Consider the following 20,452-nt stretch of genomic DNA (forward strand, 5'->3'; position numbering starts at 1 on the left):
GTTTCTCCGCACAGCCTGAAACTTAGCAACCAAAGGCCCTTTTCATGGCCGTATAAAAAAAATAAAGGTGACAGGGGCCCACACAGTTGTGCAGTAGGTTAACGCCCTGGTCTGCAATGCCACCATCCCCTATGGACACAGGTTCAAGACCTGGCTGCTCCACTTCTGATCCAACTCGCTGCTATGGCAGTAGAAGAAAAAAAAAGCAGTAGAAGATGGCCCAAGTCCTTGGGCCCCTGCACCCAGGTAGGAGACCTGGAAGAAGCTCCTGGCTCCTGGCTTCGGATCTGCACAGCTCTGGCTGTTGTGACCAATTGGGGAGTAAATCATCGGATAGAAGACCTCTCTCTCTCTCTCTCTCTCTCTCTGTGCCTCTCCTTTCTCTGTGTAACTCTGACTTTCAAATAAATAAATAAATCTTTTAAAAAAAGATGACAGACATGTTGGAAAAGATGTGGAGAAAGAGAATACTTGTACACGGTTGGAGTATATTAGCCATAAAGGAAATAGTTGGTATGGATGGAGTTTCCTCAAAAAATTAAAACCTTCACAAGGTCCATGGAAGATATAAAGTATGAAAAACTATGCATGGATTTCAAAAATGTTTTGCACCAAAATAAACTCATACAAATTTGTAATAACATGACTGAACACAATATAGTTTGAGACACTAAGACATAAGTTTGAAAACAGCCCCTGATCCAGCCACATGAATTCTTCTAAAATTGAAGCAAGAAGAGACAACTCATTTAGGGTAAAGATGGGGTAGAGGAGTGGTAAAGTCATTAATGCTTTAGATAAAGTTTTTTGGGACAACACCACAAGAATCAGTAGCTTACAAATGGATAACTGATTCTGAGAATGGAGCAGATGCTGTTTAAGATAACGCCCACATCAGTAGACCATCCACAAATAATTTGAGAAGAAAAGTTAATTCTTGTGTCCAAATTGAAGAGAATCAAAGCAGAAACAATAACCAACACCACCGACATCTCAACTTGTTCGGCTTACACTGTTCCAAATGGACAATTAAAGGGGAACAAACTTCCTGCTCAATGAATGCCAACACTGTTGCATCTGAATCCGCTGCAGATGAGAGCAGAGTTTTCAGGGGAAATTTTTAACAAGTACGTTAAAAATCCTGAGACTTGTAACAGGTAATGATACATGGCTTTACCAACACAGTCCTGAAGACAAAGCACAATCAAAATAATGGCTACTAAGAGGCGGAAGAGGTCCAGTCAGAGCGAAAGCAATCAGAAGTAAATGTTATGGCTACAGCTTTTTGGGAGACTCAAGGCATTTTGCTTTCTGGAAATCCAAAGAATGCTAACATCTGAATATTATGAGCAAGTTTTGAGAAAGTTTTCCAAAGTTTTAGCAGAAGGACACCCAAGAAAGCTTCCAAGAGAGTCCTTCTCCACCATGACAATATGCATACTCAATTCTCTCATTAAACAAGGGCAATTTTATGAGAGTTTCAGTAGTAAGTAATTAAGTACTTACTTTAAAGACCTGATTGGGCTCCTCTGACTTCTTGTTTCCTAATATTAAAAAAAAAAATCTTGAGGCTGGTGTTGTGGCACAGCAAATTAAGCCTTGGCTTTTCGACACTGGCATTGCTTATTGGTGTGCTGGTCAAAATCACTCTGCCCCTTTCTTTGAAAAAAGATTTATTTATATATTTATTTATTTGAAAGGCAGAGTTATGGAGAGAGGGAGACAGAAAGAGAGAAAGAAAGAGAGAGAGAGACATCTTCCATCCACTGCTTCACTTCCCCAAATGGCCACTTCCCCAGCCTGACTGGGCCAGGCTGAATCCAGGAGCCAGGAGCGCCATCTGGTTCTCCCACTTGGGTGGCGGGAGCCCATGTATTTGGGGCCCTTTCTTGAAAGGGCATCCATTTGGGATGTAGGTATCACAGGCAGCGGCTTTCCCCACTATGCCACAATGCCAACCTCAACTATTTCTCTGCTTCTGATCCAGCTCCCCACTAATGCACTTGGGAGAACATTGGGAGATGAACCAAATACTTGGTTCCCTGCCACCCACTTTGGAGACCCAGATGGAGTTCCTGGCCCCTAGCTTTTGCCCGGATCAGCCCTGGGTGTTGCAAGCATTTGGTGGAGTGAATCAGCAAGAGGAAGATCTCTCTGTCTGTCTGTGTGTGTGTGTGCGTGCGTGTGTGTATGTCTTTCTCTCTCAGTCTTTCTGCCTTTCAAATAAATAACAAATAAATCTTTTGAAAATTCTTAAAGGACATCCATTTTTCCTCAGCTAACAATGTCAAGAGGATTGCATCAACACAGTTATATTCCCAGGGCCCTTAGTTCTTTGGAATGAACTAAATCACTGGTTTCATTGCTTACAGAAGTGCATTGAACTCTATGGAGCATATGTTGGGAAATAAAGTTTATGGTTTTTATTTTTTAACTTGTAATTCCATTTTTCTTTGAACTTTTTGAAATCCCCTAATAGAACTACCATATGACCAAGTAATCCTACTTCTGGGCATATATCCAAAGGAAATTCAATCAGTGTCTCAGAGAGATACTTGTACCCCATAGACATTGCAATGCTATTCACAATAGCCAAGATGGGGAAACGACGTATTAACGGATGAATGAATAAAGAAGACATCACACACATACAGAGGTATCCTTTAAAATGGACATCTTGCCATTTATGACGACTTGAATGAAACTGGAGGATGACACACAAGTAAAATATGTGAGATGCAAAACAACAAAGAGCACAATCTCATTGGTGTGTGGCTTCTAAAAGTCAGATTTACAGAAGTGGAGAGTAGAAGAGCAGTTATGGGGGCTGGAGAGAGGGGCAGTGGGGAGACGACGGGCATGCGCACAAGCTTGCAGGGTAAGATTGACAGGTTCTGGAGTTCTAAAGGAAGGCATGGTAACTATAGCTAATTATATTGCATGGCGTATTTGAAATTCATTAACAGAGCACGGCGTGGGTGTTGTCATCATAAAAAGAAAGAAAGAAAAGGAAATAGTTGCTAGGTGAGGTGATGGAAATGTTCACTAGATTGATTATAACGAGCATTTCACAATCATATCTATATCACAACCCTCGGGAGTGGGTGTTTAGCCTGGTGTTTGTCACTTGCATGGCAATTGGCGTTTCTGACTTCCAGGCCTGGCTCCACTCCTGACTCCAGCTTCCTGCTGATGCAGACCCTGGGAGGTAGCAGCGAGGGCTCAAGTAGTTGGCTTCCTGCCTGCCAAGAAGGAGACCAGATTGAGTCCTCAGTTCCTGGCCTGGGCCCTGGCCAAGCCCTGGCTGCTGCAGGTATGTGGGGAGTGAGTCACTAGATAGGAGATGCCTCTCTCTGTCTTTTAAATAAAATGAACCTGTAATTCTGCACTGTAAAAGTGTACAGTTTTTATTTGTCAAGTATGGTTCAATAAAGCTAGAAACACACACACAAAAAATCAGCAGTCTAGGGATCCGAAGAGCCTGGATGCAGGGCAGGGGTGTGGCACCAGCCTCCTCTGCCTGCCCCTGGTGCCTGGGAATAGAGCTGGTCCTCCGTGATACTGCCCGAGAATTTTTCCAGGCCATTGGCAGCATCATTGTTCTCCCTTCGGATTTTGTCTTCTGGTCTTTGGCACTTCTGGCTATGAAACCAATGAGAGCTACAGGCCTGTGGGGTTCCAACACCAGGGCCAGGACTGTAGTGCAACATTTAAGGAGGTGCTGACTCTCAGGACCAATGCTGCACTAATGTGACCAAGAGAACCACCTTAAATTTTGTTTCCCAGCTAGTGCAGGCTCTGCCCATAAAGTCTCTGGGAGCAGTCTCCCAGTGCCTTAGCCCCTGGGTCAGTACAGGGAAGCACTCCTGCGTGCAGATATAAATTCTCTAGCACCCCTGCATGCAGATGTAAATTCTCTAGCACCAGCTGTATCACAAGCATGGAGATGCTGTTAGCCTCTTGTCTGCATTGGAGAAAGGTCTTTGAGCCGTGGCACTGGATAGTGCAGGCACTCTGGGGCCAGATCACTTAGGCCTGTGTCCTGAGGCTGACATTTGCCAACCAGAGGTCTGGAGCCAGTGACTAAATATCTTAGGGCCTCAGTTTTCTTGTTGGTGAAATGGAAACAAATCACTCCTTCCTAGGGTTGCTTTCAGGATTAAGTGAACTAATACACTTAATCAGAAAATCGCTTGACACATAGTAGTCAATACATGCTAATAAGGGGCAATATTAATAGAGAATGTTAAGTGGAGAAAAATATAACTTGCACCTTGATGTTTACATTTATTTAAATATTGTTGGGTAGTTTGGTCTTTTTTAAAAAAATGTTTCATTGGGGAGTTCTTCATTCGGGTTGTTATTTTATTTAAAGAATTATTTATTTCAAAGTGTGACAGGGGCTGACGCTGTGGCTCACTTGGTTAATCCTCTGCCCGTGGCGCTGGCGTCCCATATGGGCGCCAGGTTCTAGTCCTGGTTGCTCCTCTTCCAGTCCAGCTCTCTGCTGTGGCCCAGGAAGGTAGTGGAGGATGGCCCAGGTGCTTGGGCCCCTGTACCCATGTGGGAGACCAGGAGGAAGCACCTGGCTCTAGGCTTCAGATTGGTGCAGCACCTGCTGTAGCGGCCATTTGGGGAGTGAACCAACGGAAGGAAGACCTTTCTCTGTCTCTCTCTCTCACTGTTTATAACTCTACCTGTCAAATAAAAAATTTTTTTTAAAAAAGAAAGTGTGATAGAGAGGGAGAGAGAGAGAGAGAGAGATCTTCCATCAACTGATTCATTCCCAAAACAGCCACAATGCCCAGGGCTAGACCAAGCTGAACCCAGGAGCTGGGGACTCCATCTCAGTCTCCTATGTGGGAGCAGGGACCCAAGCACTTCGGCCATCCTTTGCTGCTTCCCAGGCTCATTAGCAGGTAGCTGGATGGGAAGCAGAAGCCCAGAGCTTGAACAGGTGCTCCAGTATGTAACACTGGCATTGCAACAAGTGGCTTAACTAACTGCACCACAATGCAGGCCACAGCTTTGCCCTTCTTTCAAATCAGTTTGAACGCTTAGTGATCAGTGATTATTGAACATGTTTACTCTTAAGTCCAGTTTTATTTTGAAAGGCATTGCCAAATCGGGCCATCAGGTGTTTGTTTTCCACTAGCCTTAAGAGGTAAGCTCTGCAGCGCCCTCCCCAGGTAGCATAGTGGCAGGCAGCCAAGTGCGTGCACCTGACAAAGGGCTTCCCTGTATGGCACAGTAGAAAGGCAATCATCACAGCCTTGTCTGTTAATGAGAGTGCCAGACTCCAGGCAAATGAGCCCCAACTCCTTTGGGCCTGGTCTAATGAGCACATTAAAATGAGGTCTTTAGAACTTCTTAACAAACCTGTATTTCACAAATATGTCACACTAGACATAAATCAGTTTGGAAGCACCAGGAAAAACTCCAGTTCCTCATTACCGTGTACTAACTGTGTGTGCCAGGGCTGTGCTGACACACGCTTAAAAATTGACTCAGGGTGGGGGGCTCAGATTGGTAGCACTTACCAATGGAGTGGCAGAAAGGCACCTTCAATGGCCCATCTGAAGGCAGAGTGTAGGGATCTGAGCACAGTGGTTCTCACAGACTGGGATAAGCTGCTTCCAGTCAGTCATTGCCCCTCGAGGAGCTCCTACCTATCATGGAAATTCAGATCGGGAGGTGGTTTGACAATAGAGAAATTCACTCACTGGGTTCCTGCATATAGACCTGATTCTGGGCCAGGCACTATACGCTAAGCTCATCATACATACTAACTCATTCATCTTGCAGAGCAACTATCATTTCTAGTTTTTGCAGTGACTGGGCACAGAGATGCTAGGTCATTTGTACAAGGTCAAATTGGAATTCAATCCTGGGGAGTCTGACTCTAGAAGAGGGATTTTTATTGCATGCTTTACTCATCTCTCTTCTCCTCCCCCTACCCGCCCCACCATCACACCACTCTATTTTCTTTTCATACTACATTCAGTTCAGGCTGTAATTATTTTATGGCTTTGCATGTCTTGTGTTGTGTGTACCATACACCTCTTCACAAGTCTTTACAGGACTACAAACTGCCTGAGCAGAGACCGCAAAAGACTCTTGGTAAATAGGAACTGGGAGTATGAAAGGAACTCTCCCTATCCTACATGCTCTGTCTCCTCTGCAGAAAGGTTACCTAAGTGAGAGCAAGAACAGAGACATTCTTTGTTGCAGTACCAGTAACCAGCACAGGCTTGGACATAGCTGGCACTTGTAAGTATTTGTGGCATGAATGTTACCCTGGTGACAGAAGCTCCTCTTCAGGCACATGCATGCGTATTGCTCTTGGCTTTGTTACCTCCTGTGGTCTTGCTTTGGTCTCATTCTTGGCTTTCTGACATGAGAAGAGACCACATATTATTAATTCCATAGCCCCAGGACCCAGCATAACAATGCCTCTTGCTTCATCATCATGCCAAGTGTGTTTCAGACTGAAGCAAACAGTGGTATTCAATAAGTGCAAAGTAATGGGCGAGTTAGTCAGGAAGGATTTGCTCCTCAAGTGGTATGTCTAGTAGGAATAGTCCTTGGGTTGCTAAAACATGTGAAATTTGTCTTCTGTCACACCATCCAGATGTTGGTGGCAGGACAGGCTGAAGGATTGTGCTGATGTGCTGGGGATGACTTTGAAGATTATTTTGTAAAAAGTAGTTAAGTGTTCCAGAAAGAGCAGTGGCCCAGACACCAGAGTTCGGGATTTGAGGTGTGATTTATCACATACATGTCATATGGCCCAGGTGAGATCCACTTTTCCTTTCTGGGCTAAGTGACCTGTAGGTCTTTTTTTGTTTGTTCGTTTTAAAGATTTGTATTACTTGTTTGACCAGCAGTTTAAGAGAGAGAGAGAGAAGTCTTCAATCCACTGGTTCCCAGGGGCCCAAGTACTTGACCCATCACATGCTGCCTCGTAGGCCCATTAACAGGAAGATGGATCAGAAGTACAGCAGGTGGGATTGGAATTGGCCCTGATAGGAAATGCTGGCATCATTGGCGGCAGCCAAACCAATTGCAGCACAACACCGGCCCCTCTGTAAGTCTTTTTAGCTCTTGGTTCCTAGAGAAATGTCCACTGTGTTCCTAGAAGGAAGAATTTAACATCCAAGAGTTGCCCTGGAACCTTAGGAGTTAAACATACGACTGCTACTGAATAGCAGTGACACTAAAGAGAGCACACGTGACTGCATACGGGAGCAGTTCATTTCATAAATCTCAATGAAACAGATTGACCTGATGAATATCAATCATCTTCTCTCCCCTTACCAGGCATATGGGGTTAGGGTAGAGGAAAAAAGGCAAGGAGGAGGAGAGCAGAAGGGACTGAATTCTTGAGCATGTGATCCAATTACCTCCAAGAGCTCTCCAAAGATGAGCAAGCAGTTACTACTAATTGCAGATCGTACTACTGATAATGATAACAATCCATCACCTGGCTTGGCCCTGTTCTAAACAAAACTGTGGGTGTCACTGTAGATTAATCACATCCCCGGCTACTTGGAGGCAGGGGCACTAAGGTTCGGATGATTCTGTATTCTCAATGTTGGAGCAACCCAATCCAGGGATTGCTGGAGGTTGCAGAATGTCACCCTCATCTACACAGCATCTGGGGCTCTACCTCACGCAGCCTTGACATAGGAGCATCCCCGTTTCTGATCACCATATTTGTAAGAGCAACACCAACCACCACCTTACTGTAACCAGAATCCCCAAGTGAGCCTGTTTGCAAACTGCTACTTGGTGAGGACCAAGCTACTTCTCTCTTGTTGCAATTTGTCCTGTTCTCCAGTTTTGATCTGGAGATATGGAAGCCTGACCTTAAGATGCACCAACAGAGCCGTTCTCCAAGGCTGCCTTGGTGAGCGTCCCAGAGCTTCAGAACTGCAGATCTTGGAGAGGCAGGGGAACTGGTCTTGGCCCTGTTGGGTCATCCTCATCACTCAAGTTAACTGACGTGAACATTTGAGTATAAATATCTTTATCCGTTACAGAATAATGAATTTGGATTGGTTCTTTAGATGCAATGAATCATTTTTATGTCCATGTTCGGGTGCTAATACAAGTACAAAGGGTAATTTTCAGAGTAAACACCTAGTATTGGAACAATAGTTCTGTATGCCATACCCCAGTGGCCCTACAGCCTGCCTTGAGTTCTCGGTGTTCACCCAGAAGCTGTGACTAAGAGTGTTCATGCACAGTAGCTCTGGTATTAAAACCTCCTTGCTCTTTCAACCTCAGTTCAAGTCTGGGGTCACAGTCACTATACATAGTTGTCATTCCTAAGCCACCAGGAAAATGTGGCAGTGGAAAATACTCAGGGCTTTGCTATAGGCCTGCACTTGGCTTTTCATGCGACCAGATGCTGGACTCCATCAGGCAGCCCCAGGAGCCACGGCTGCCTCTCACCTTTCTGAGTCTACTCCGATTCCAAGGCTGTGCCAGAGTAGGTCTTGGTCCACTATCTACAACACACTTTGGGAGAAGTATCAGACTTCAGCGAGCAGGAAGTTACTTGGTGAGCCTGCTCAATACTTGTGAACTGGTAGAATCCTCCCTGCTCACAAGGGTTGTTCATGCCCAAAGGATGGTCCAGGGAACAGCATGATTGTTATGGGCTAGGTTGTGTCCCTCGCTCTAGGGTCTTGGAATGTGGGATTATGTGCAGAGTCCTCAATCAAGTTCAAGGGAGCTCTCAGGTGGGTCTTAATCCAATAGACATGATGTCCTTAGAAAAAGAGGACAATTGTGGGCCACAGAGCCCTGAGGTAATGCACATGGAGATTGGAGGTCTAGGAACAAAGGCCAAGAAGCTCTCAGGAGCTGTGGGAGAGGCCTGGAAAGGCCACTTCCCCGGCCCCTTCCCAGGGAGCACCTTAGTCTCAGAGTGTCGGCCCCCAGAGCAGGAAGTCTCTGTTGTCTAAGCCTCCTGATTCATGGCACTATAGCAAGGCAGACCTGAAGAGCTCATGCAAGGCCTAAAGGCCCTGCACCCAAGGAGTTTTCCTCACTGTGATGCCAAATGGTGCTGCAAGCTTCAACCCTGGAATCCAATGTCAATCGGCTGTCACCAGGGGAAGAGCCCCCAGCAATGTATCGCTGCTGCTTGCTGCTTCATGCTGTTTCTTTCTTATTTCTTTTGGCTGCTCTGAGTGAAGTTGACAGGGGCTCTGTGGGTTATTCTGAGCTCCTCCACTGCAAAAAGCAACAATCCTTCTCTCCAAAGGCAAGGGGAATATATTAAATCAGGCCAGGGCGAGAGCTGGGTTCCACTAGCTCCTATCTAAGGCCAGGTCCCCTTCTCACATGACCATCTGGCAATTTCACAGACGTGGAAACTGAGGTACAGAGAAATCACATCCCTCACACTTGGTCGCACACCCAGAAAGTGGGACAACCATCAGGCTGGCCCAGGAGGCCAGAGAGGAACATGCCCTGGAGCACCGAGTGATCCACTGAATCAAAGTGCTTGCCAAAACCGTTCTTCTGGGGAAAAGAAGAAACTTACTGATCCAGAAAGGTGTGTGTTGGGGTGAAAGGCTTTCTAGAGAAGGCAAAACCTCTAAGTGGGGCTCGGTTCTACGGCTGAGCACACAGACCCAACTGCTATTCCTGTTCCTGACTCATTGCCAGAGACGGTCACCATGGCGATGCTCCGCTGTTTTATCTGGGGTGTCCTCTCCCCACAAGCTATTATCTTATCGTCATCACTGCCATCATCATCGTCAGCATTGTCATTGCAGTCATCACCACCGCATCGTCATCCTTGCCACTGCTACCATCATCATCATGACGAATACAATCTTGCTCTTACCTTGATGCGCTATTTTGTATTTAACAAGTACCTTTGCTCATCAAGACATGCTTTGAAATAAACACAACTTTAATCTGGGTGGAGAAGAAACTGGACCTCAAAAAACTCCTATGATGGGTTTGAAGCCCTCGGTGGGTTTCTTCCGGAGCCAGGACTGGACTCCAGCAGTGTTCACCTTTTCCATTCTCCCAGGATCCCTCCACACTGGACCCCAGCCGACACCTTACCCTGAACCCTGGGCTGCCATGAGCTGCTGGGGCTGGGGTCCAGAGCCTCATTCACCCTGGCCTTGTTAATTATCCCTAGGGCTCCCTGTCCAGAGGAATTCAGAACACGCAGGGGTTATTTGTGGTGCACTTTGTCGTGGGGAGCTGGGGGCTTACACCACTTGGAAAAAGCAGCATTTGCCTACACAGACGACACTGCCCAGGGCTATCAATAGCCACGCATAATAGCTTGATGATGCCGGTGGAGTGTGTGGCTTACCCCGGCCGTGGCCACAGGGGGCTTGTCAGCCCTGCAGCGTGGATTGACAGCAGACTGCTAATACCCCAGCAGTAAGCCTCTTGCCACATGTTCTGACCCAGGCAGCATACCTGGTAGGGGAAAAGAGGGCCTTCCAGGGAACTGCAGTGGCCTGCCCTCACTGTGTTTACTGGGAGTTGAAAAATAATAGAGGGTTGGAGTCTCAAAATATTTGATTAGTGCTCCCCTCATTTTTTTTCCCTAAAGCATCCCAGGCATTCTGCATTTGTTGTCTTTCTCAGTCTTCTAGTTATCTTTGTGCATAGGGGAAGGGTAAACATTTTCAATGCATTTATTCACTCACAACACTTGCACTGAGTCTTTATTATGTGCCTAAGGCATTCGGAGCCCTGATGACACCAGGGTGAGGATGAGAGAGAGTTCATTCCCTCGAGGTCATAGCTTGGTGGAGAGAGATGGTTAATGCATCCTTATGTCACAGTTGATTACTGCTGTCACTGCTACAAGGCTAAGCCTGAGGGGGCTGTGACAATACAGAGGAAGGACTGAACAAGTCAGTCTTGAAGACACAAAGTCAAGGGGACTTCCAAGAGGAGAAATGATTGCCCTGGGTCTTGGAGAAGAACTGAAGCTGAGCAAGAGAAGGTGGGAAGGACATTGTACCAACGGGAGGGGAATAGCAAAAGCAGAGAAGTGAGGAGCAGCCTGGAGGCTGAGACAGAGGCTCGAAGGAGCACCAGGGAGGGAGGGGACAGTAAGAGGACGGGGAGATTGACGAGAAAGAGCAGGCGTGCACATCACTCCGTTTTGAGGCCTCTGTTTCCAAGGTGGGATTCTCATTAGCCCCTCCAGGGTTTCACATGTGTGTTTGGTTTTTGCTAGGTGTGATAGCCACACACTTGCAAAGGTCTGGGAGAGCCCTCTGGCTCTGCTGTCCAACATTTTTTAAGAGCAATGGCTGTATCTCAAGGCAGACATGACTTTGCTTCAAGGTACGTGAGTGCCAGAATGATGGCCAAGACAGAAGTGATAGAATGAAGAGGAGGAATCTTTCCTTGCCAGTTGTGAGCAGTGGCTCCAAAGCCATGCTCATCTGTTTGAGGAGCCAGCAGGCTGCCAAGGGCCCTCAGTTATCCCAGCAGTCCTGGGGGCTCACTTACTCATTTGCAAAATTTAAGGACCCCTGGCAGAGCCACATGGTTCTAGAACAGATGACCCTGGTCCATCTGCAACCCCAGACCTTGGCTCCCATGAAGATGAAAAGACCCGAGGGACCCATGATTGAGCCATGAAATGTCATTAGCTAAACCTCAGTCCCCACAGCTCCCAGAACTAATTATAGAGCAAGGAGTGGCTGGGGCCACAACCCTCTGATATAAAAAGATTTTATGGAAGACAAAGGGGGGAGGCAACAATCATTCTCACCCTATTATATTCCTGCCAATTATTTACAGCAATAGACACTGATGGTGAACAAATATAGGGACTGGAATCCAGTGAGGTCACACAGGCCCTCTGGAAGCCAATGATGTAGCGCTGGCATCTGGGAGCAGAGTGAGGCAAGGTCTCAGCTGCCCCTGCATTCCTCACCTCCCATTGTCTTCTCTCTCCAGGCGCCCCCTCCCCCACTGCCAAAATCAGGAGCTGAGACGTCAAAGCTTCATCTCAGGACCAGCAAGTGTCTCTAACCAGTAACGGTGGGAGCGGGACCCTCACATTCATTCTCGTAACTGAGCACAATGAGACATGCACGATGGAGACCCAAAGGCAGCTTCGGGCTGATGCTGTGAGTGTGACACAGGGGTCACCTAAGTGTCACCCGCCTGCCAGGAAGCCATTGAGCAAAAGCTCTATACCCCCAGGGTCCATGTGCCCCTGTATTTCCCAGCCTCCTTTGCACTGTGTTGTAGTATCATCTTAGGGCTTCTGACTAATGAAGTGTGGGTAGTGGCAGAGCCTCCTAACATCTGCAAAGAGGCTGGTGCTGTGGCACAGCATCCTGGGACACTGGCATCCCATATTGGAGCATTGGTTTCAGTCCCAGCTTCCCTACTTCTTCTTATTTTTTGACAGGCAGAGTGGACAGTGAGAGAGAGAGAGACAGAAAGGTCTTCCTTTGCCGTTGGTTCACCCTCCAATGGCTGGTGCACTGTGGCCAGTGCACCACGCTGATCCGAAAGCAGGAGCCAGGTGCTGATCCTGGTCTCCCATGGGGTGCAGGGCCCAAGGACTTGGGCCATCCTCCACTGCACTCCCTGGCCACAGCAGAAAGCTGGCCTGGAAGAGGGGCAACCGGGACAGAATCCGGCGCCCCGACCGGGACTAGAACCTGGTGTGCCGGCACCACAGGCAGAGGATTAGCCTATTGAGCCTCGGCGCTGGCCTAACTTCCCCACTTCTGATCTAGCTTCCTACTGATGTACCGGGGAGGCAGCACAAGATGGGCCAAGTACTAAAGCCCCTGACACCCACATGGAAGACCCAGTTGGAGTTCCTGGTTCTGGCCTTGGCCTGGCCCAGCCCTGGCTATTGCAGCTATTTGGGGAGTAGACCAGCAAATGGAATATTTCCTCTCTGTCTCTCTTTCTCTCTCTGTCACTCTACATTTCAAATAAAATAAACCTTTCAAAAACATACAAAATCCTCCAGCACTTTCTCAGTCATGGTGGCCCCAGAGGCCACTTGTAATAGATGGTACAGCTACAGTAGGGGTAGAAATGTCCCTGGAACCACCAGTGACCATTGACAGACCACAGTTTGACTAGCAACGAGCAATGTTTTCTATATAATGTCAAGTTTTTTATAGCACAGGCAGCAAGCAGAGATGTTCATTCAGCACAAAGAAATCACTACATTAAGTAAATCACACTCTTTGTTCTTCTTGAGCTAACTACACATATATCAAAACAAACTTTCCTGTGGCGCCGACACCCTGGGTTCTAGTACCAGTTGGGACGCTGGATTCTGTCCTGGTTGCTCCTCTTCCAGTCCAGCTCTCTACTGTGGCCCAGGAAGGCAGTGGAGGATGGCCCAGGTCCTTGGGCCCTGCACCTGTATGGGAGACCAGGAGGAAGCACCTGGCTCCTGGCTTTGGATCGGCACAGTGCACCGGCTGCAATGCGCCAGCCATAGCGGCCACTTGGGGAGTGAACCAATGGAAAAAGGAAAACCTTTCTCTCTGTCTCTCTCTCATTCATTGTCTAACTCTGCCTGTCAAAAAAAAAAAAAAAACTTTCACCTGTGAAAAGGATACAGGAAATAAGTGCCTAGAGATAGATGGCCAGGTGGCTATGTCACCGTCTGGGGATTGGGACTATTTAATCTTCCCAGGAGTAGTGAGGAAAGAGACCCCGGCAGGTTCCCTGTAGCACTGTGTAATCGGAAACAATGAATGAAGTAGCAATAAACTTTGGGAATAATTTACAGTGTGTACACATGGGGAATCATCATACTACAAGTGTCCATCCTGGGAAATCCCTAGCAGAGGGAATCAATGGCTTACTCATTTGTCTTGACTGTTAATGGGTGCTAGGTTGTATCCACCTCCCTGTCTAGGATCCAGTGTTGAAAGGCCTCATGATCTTTTTTAATCAATGAAAAACTTTCTTCCAGAAATCCTTCTCTGTTTTCCTACGCATTCCTCCCTTCTGTCTCCACTGCAAGCTTTTATCTATTAACTTGATCTCCGACTTCTTTCCTGTTGTCTAGTTTTCTGATCTTTCAGAAAAAGGGCACATTAAATATTTTTGAAACCAGGTCTCTTATGATTGCAGATTGGCAAGATACCCAGCACACATAACCAGATGAGATGGATTTGAGAGGATCCCTGCTCTTGGGGCTTTCCTCAAGTCAAGCATATGATGGCTTTTATCAACTCAGTCATTGAGGTAGAAAATTAGAAACAGAAGACAATCCCAGAGTCCATTCTATTTGGGTCTTCAAAGCATTGCATTGGGATCATTAAACCTAGTGGTTGCATCTGAGATGATACGTGGAGCAGGTTTTCTGCCAATGCCATCACCAGAATGTACCCTTCCTCCTTATATGGCCACCTCACCAATGCAGACAGTCATACCTTCTCTCTCCAGAGTCTTGAGATAGGCTTCTTACTCAATTTTCCTCCAGTGTGTCCTATTCTTGGCTGCTGGAATATGCTATCAAGACCCAGCACTAACTCTCCCTCTGCTCAGAAGCCTGTGGCAGAATCTGAGCATCTGAAGCCACTAAAACCTGTAGCTGCCCTACCGGTCCTACTTGGTACCTCTCTTTTCCTGTTCTCATACTTTCAGTCCAATCTCACAGCAGCTCTATCCTAGGCCTTCTCACCATGTCCTGAAAGACCACTCTGCCCATCTGTGCCTTCTGAGACTTATGTCAGCTGTCACTCCTGCCTCATAGCTCCCCAGCTCAACCCAATATCATGCGTACATGGCCTCTCCAGTTTATGGTATAGCACCCTGAACACATCCTGCCCTGTATTACAGTTATTGCAGAGCCGTCCGTTTTATCTCTGTAATTAGAGAATCGTATCTCTGATGTAGCATTCTGCATTATTCATAGTTACCTCTTTCATGGTGCTTGCCTGTCCCTTTGCAAGTTAGTTGACCAATAAATATATGGACCATTGAATTGAATAAAGGTCAGTCTAACATTAAAATTTAAACAGCCTGTTATCCAAAGTGGGGATCAAGAGTCGACCGGACTTTCTTGAAACTTGATCAGGTAAATCATTAAACAGTTGCCTCTCTTGGAAAAACAAAGGGGATGAAAGAGGGATTCAAGTCATCAGAGAAATAGGCAGCAGCTACCATATTTCAGAGCTTAGCCAAAAAGACACTATCATGTCTGGAAAGACAAACTGAAGGTGCATGGGTGAGCAGGTTGCACAAGAAGAGATGGTCCCTTCCACTTGCCAACTGTTTTCCGTCTCCTTCCGCCAATTAGGACTCCCCATTAGAAAATGACACCAGCGGTGTGTCACCAAGGTTCACCTGCTCTCAGGCCTGTTGGTGCCTCCCAGGTCCTTTGATCCTCTCCTTCCATTGTCTCCTGAAATCAATCCTTTCCATTCTGCATTTTTTCTCCTAGATCACCTGATACCTCCAAGCTACCAGGTGTTCCTTTCAGAAGCCAGAAGCTGATAACCTTGGCTTTCTGATCTAAGCCCCGGTCCATGCCCAGGATCTTCACAGGGGAAGACTCAGGGAGCAGCTCCCTCCCAGTGAGAGGTGGGTGCCAAGTTTCCTGTTCAAACCTGTTCATCAGCAAACCACAGAGAATGCCAGAAATGTTGGGAGAAGTGGAAGCATCACTGGGATAAGTAAAGAACTTCACAAGACAATTATCTGAAGATGATACCTCATTTGAATATACACGATTTTGATTAAAAAGCTAAATGAAATACAATTACTCCTATTACGTTGTAGACCTCTCTTGAGTCATTGCTTTCACAGCTTGATTATAAATTCCTTGGGACAAAAACTGTGTCTTATATATCTTTTGTGCCTGGCATGATGACTAGCCCCAAATTGAAAACATTATAAGCACATATGCCTTCTTGATTTGTTGTTTCTTTCATTGTTGATGGATGAGACATTTCCTTGGATTATACACCTCACTGATCTCTTCCACTAATTAAAACAGCCAATTCAAAACAGTTGCTCAATATTTCATTAGTCCCCATAGAAAGCTCGATGGCGGTGCAGGCATACTTCTCATTCTCTAGATGTTTGGGGACCAAAAGAGTTTGGGATTAAGATCAGAGTATTTGAGTGGTTTTTTTGCTATCATCCAATAAACCAAGGATAGAAACCCCTTCGTTAGGGAAGAAAACTTCTCAAGAGCAGATAGTGATTGGCCTCATAGTAGATAAATCCACTAAGCTGAACACAATAATCCAACAGATATGGCTGGGGTCCTCATCTGGGCTCCCTACATCTGAAGAGGTATAAGAGACTATTACAGCACTGGAATATCTTAGGCTGTTTCTCTTGCTCAAAGAGACAAACCACAAGACTTCTTCACAGAGTTAATCTGCAAGAGTGTGTGCTGAGAACACAGGAGAAGGGAGGTTGAGCTTGTCTTCACTGTCACCTGCTTCTGATGTTAAACTGAGCACCAATGTATTCCCCTGTATGTTTCCTGAAATACAGAAGGCATTCCCGTGGCGTGGAAAATTCCCATCTCCCAACCAACCTGAGGTGGAGAGACGTTACCAGAAGACACTGTCCCATTTAGACACCTTCAACAATGAATGATTGACTGTTCTCCATCTACATCCATACCTGGGGACAAATAGTACATTTACACATAGGCATCAACATTCCTCAAGATCCAAGTCAAAATGGGTATATATCCCTTGTATGGCTGGACCCACACAAACCTAGGGCCAAAGGCAGCAGTGCAACTATGACTTTAAATTAATGGATAAATTGTAGACATCTTTCCAACCTGCTGCCACCTATGTGGATGATGAACATAATAATTTCAGGCAAGGACAGCAACCTGTAGAGCAATAGGAAGACCAAACTGTATCTTAGCCAATAAACTAAGCTGGCTTGACATTTTTTCCCCACCTGGTAAATACAGTGAGTTACAGAACAAAAATTCTCCTCAAACCTGGAAGAAGTAAAGGATGCAGGACCAGAACCCCGAGTTTGATTGCAGTTGCTTATTAGCTGCATGATTTTGAGCAAGTTACTCTCCTCCAGGAGCCCATTCTTCATTTGAAAAATAAGAACCTAATCCCTATTTCACATGGGTGTAAGGGTTAAAAGGGATCACGTATGTCTGAGTGCTTTGAAAATGGTAAAGAATGTTACAAATGTGCCTTCCTATTGTTTGATTCGCAGGGCTCTTGCCTGACTGCATCTACTTAACCCGCTCTCCAAGAGCGAGAATCAGATTTCAACCGTATGGAATTATCTAGGAGGCAGCAGATGGGTTTACAAGACTCTTGGTCGCTTCATGTCTTTAACAGCCAAGAAGACTAAAGCTTGCATTGTTTACATGGAAAATGTTTCTTTCTCTTCTCTTGCCCGTTCCCACGTCATACCATCTGAAATCACTGCCTTTTTTTATCTGTTCAGCGCAGTTCTTTAACTTTGTGGGATTCTCTGAATTATAACCTCATCAGACTATTTTGCTTTAGTGTGGATGGCTACTTCCCTCTAAGTTCGGTGCTATGATTTACAAGAAATTTTTTTTCATGTTTACTGTCTTGATTGTGCTTCCCAACAACCCTTGAAGAAGGAAGGCACGTGTCACCAGTCGCTCCTGTAAGTAAAGAAACTGAGGGATGGAGAGTCTCACTAGACACTGCAAGAATTCAGTTGGCTCACCTGTCTCCAAGTCTAATGCTCTTTTTCTTTTGATGTCTTTTAAATGTATATATGTGTGTGTGTGTGTGTGTGTGTGTGTGTACTTTCATGGCAGAAAGACAGATAGACCTCTCATCTACTGGCTCACTCCCTAAATATCTGGAGTATAATAACTCAGGTGTCCCTTTTGGGTAGAAGGGACACATTTATTTGAGCCATCACCAAGTGCCTCTCAGGGTGTGCATTAACCAGAAGCTGGAATCGGAAGCAGAGCTAGGAGTTGAGCCCAGGCACTTCAGTATTGGTTGTGGGCATCCCAAATGGCCTCTTAACATGGGCACTAAATACTTGCTCCCAGTGCTCTTTCCCTGGCGCACTGGGTCTTTCCTCCAGAGAAGCCAACTGCCTAATGCCAGAGAGGTCCCCACCTAAGAGTGAGATAACAATGACGCAGAGGATGGAGACACATAACGGACTTCCCCTAGGCCAATAGCATCATTGCCTTTATTCCATCTCACTCAGAGTTCTCCATGGAGCTGCGTGTATGCAGGGGTAGGGTCTGCACTGTGCTGGTGAGGTGGGAGACACAAAAGAAATTTGAGCAATTATCACTAATCGAAGGAACATGCCAAGCAATCAGGGAGACTAGGCTAACATAAAACAGAGAAGCATGAAAGGGGACCTCCGGGGAGGAGGGCACTCTCTCCAAGACTGAAACGTCTTAACCTTGAGTTGAAGCTTTGATCTCCTCGCTTGAGGTCCAGAAGTATAATCCCCAGGTGGACTTGGGTTCAAGCCTTCCCTGACTGGCCGTGTCCTCAGTGATTGCCGGTGTCACTTCAGCTCAGTGAACATGACTTTCTTCTTCCTTCACCAGTGGGGGCAGGAAGGGTAGCGCCAGGAAGAGCGCAGGAAAGCATTGTCCTTAGTAGCAGTTTCCACGAACTCTGCAGAAAGTCACTTCTTAAATTAACTTATGTTCTTTTTTTTTTTTATTATTTTTTGACAGGCAGAGTGGACAGTGAGAGAGAGAGACAAAGGTCTTCCTTTACCGTTGGTTCATCCTCCAATGGCCGCTGCAGCTGGCGTGCTGCGGCCAGCGCACCACGCTGATCTGAGGCCGGGAGCCAGGTGTTTCTCCTGGTCTCCCATGGGATGCAGGGCCCAAGCACTTGGGCCATCCTCCACGGCACTCCTGGGTCATAGCAGAGAGCTGGACTGGAAGAGGGGCAACCGGGACAGAATCCAGCACCCCAACCAAGACTAGAACCTGGGGTGCCAGTGCCACAAGGTGGAAGATTAGCCTATTGAGCTGCGGCGCCGGCCACTGTTCTTTTCTTAATCAGGTAGATCTACCTCTCAACTTTGTAGGACATTTCTTTTATGTTTTAAGATTTATTTTACTTGGAAAAGAGAGTGATGTATAGAGAGGGAGTGATAGAGAGAAAAAGATCATTCATGCACTGGTTCATTCTCCCAAACAGCTGCGACAGCCAGGCCTGGGCCAAGCTGAAGCCAGGAGCCTGGAACGTGGGTGGCAAGGACCCAAGTACTAGACTCATCTTCTGCTGCTTTCCCAGGCACATCAGCAGGGAGCTGGATTGAAAGCAGAGCAGCTGGGACTTGAACCAGAGTGCCACAGTGCCAGCCCCAACAGAATATTTCTGAAGAATTGGGTGTTTTACGTAATATCTGCTCAACAAACCTGTCCCTTCTCCCCTCACTTCCTTTGGGAAGGAGGAGCACCAATCCTGTCCCAAATCCTTTGAGACTTCACTGGCTTTTCTGGAGTTTCCGTGCCCTCATAGGGACGCCCTTTCCCCAGCATGTCATGAAGGATTCCCCTGCCAATCACAAGCAAGAGCAGCCCTCTGGTCTCCTGGGCTGAGGGGGTGGGGGGGGTGTTGGGGAGCCAGTGCATCAGCTCTCACAAAGCCTGTGTCTGGACATTCTGGCCTGTGGCTTTGGCCTCACTTCATCTGGGCCAGTGTGATCTCTGCCAGTGACTCTCCAAAGACACTGAGCTTCCCTGGACTGAACTCCAGGAGCGTTCTTCCAGTTACCCAGGGAGTTGGGCTGTAACTGGTGCTGGGTTTCTCAATCCAGCCCACCACGCACTAGGAGAATGCCAGGCTTGTCCAGGCAAGCTGAGGGGGCACCCAGAGGTCATTCAGCCATCTCTCTGCTGCGGTACTCAGAGACAGGCACCTGCCATCAAAGGGAATTCCTTTCCCGCACTCAACTCTGACCATCGTCCTGTCCAGGGCCATGCTGCGGTCTCTGCTGTTTGCTCAGTCTCCATGCTAGAGATGTCCATGAGGTCAGAGCATGAAGGGCAGAGGTGAGTGGAAAGGAGAAACAGCACGGTCCTTCCCCACCTCACCCCCAGCGCCTTAGCCTCATCTGACTGTCGAGCCATCTATGGACTAGCATTCTAAGCATCCGGACCACTGGGAGCACTGAACCGTGACTTGTGCATACCTCATTATCTCAAGCTTGCTCCACTGCTTCTCTGTAATCTGATGAACACTAACTCACTCTTATTGAACAGCTACTCCACACTGGGCTGCAAGGCGGGAATCACTACCATTTGCAAGCTTCAGACTGAGGGACTCTCTTTCCACACGCATTTCTCCAGCACCTGCTTGATGTTGGGAAGGTAAAGACACCTGGACTGTTAAGGCCAACCCTCTATTTCTCAGGGGAGGTGAAGGAGGCTTCGAGCCAACGTCATCTCCCCAGTTATGAGGATGCTGCTCTGTGGGAGTGCACCGTCCCCAGGGCA

At 46.9% G+C, this 20,452-nt stretch overlaps 1 long non-coding RNA gene across 1 annotated transcript; it reads left to right on the forward strand.

Moving 5' to 3' along the window:
- The first annotated feature begins 10,856 nt into the window (after positions 1-10,856).
- Positions 10,857-15,792, forward strand: LOC103349002 (uncharacterized). Its single transcript, XR_007921345.2, has 3 exons — positions 10,857-10,993; positions 11,962-12,134; positions 15,437-15,792. It is a non-coding gene; the product is annotated as an uncharacterized lncRNA (long non-coding RNA).
- Positions 15,793-20,452: the final 4,660 nt, after the last annotated feature.

The sequence above is a fragment of the Oryctolagus cuniculus genome, chromosome 9 (assembly GCF_964237555.1).
Source record: "Oryctolagus cuniculus chromosome 9, mOryCun1.1, whole genome shotgun sequence".
Lineage (NCBI taxonomy): Eukaryota > Metazoa > Chordata > Mammalia > Lagomorpha > Leporidae > Oryctolagus > Oryctolagus cuniculus.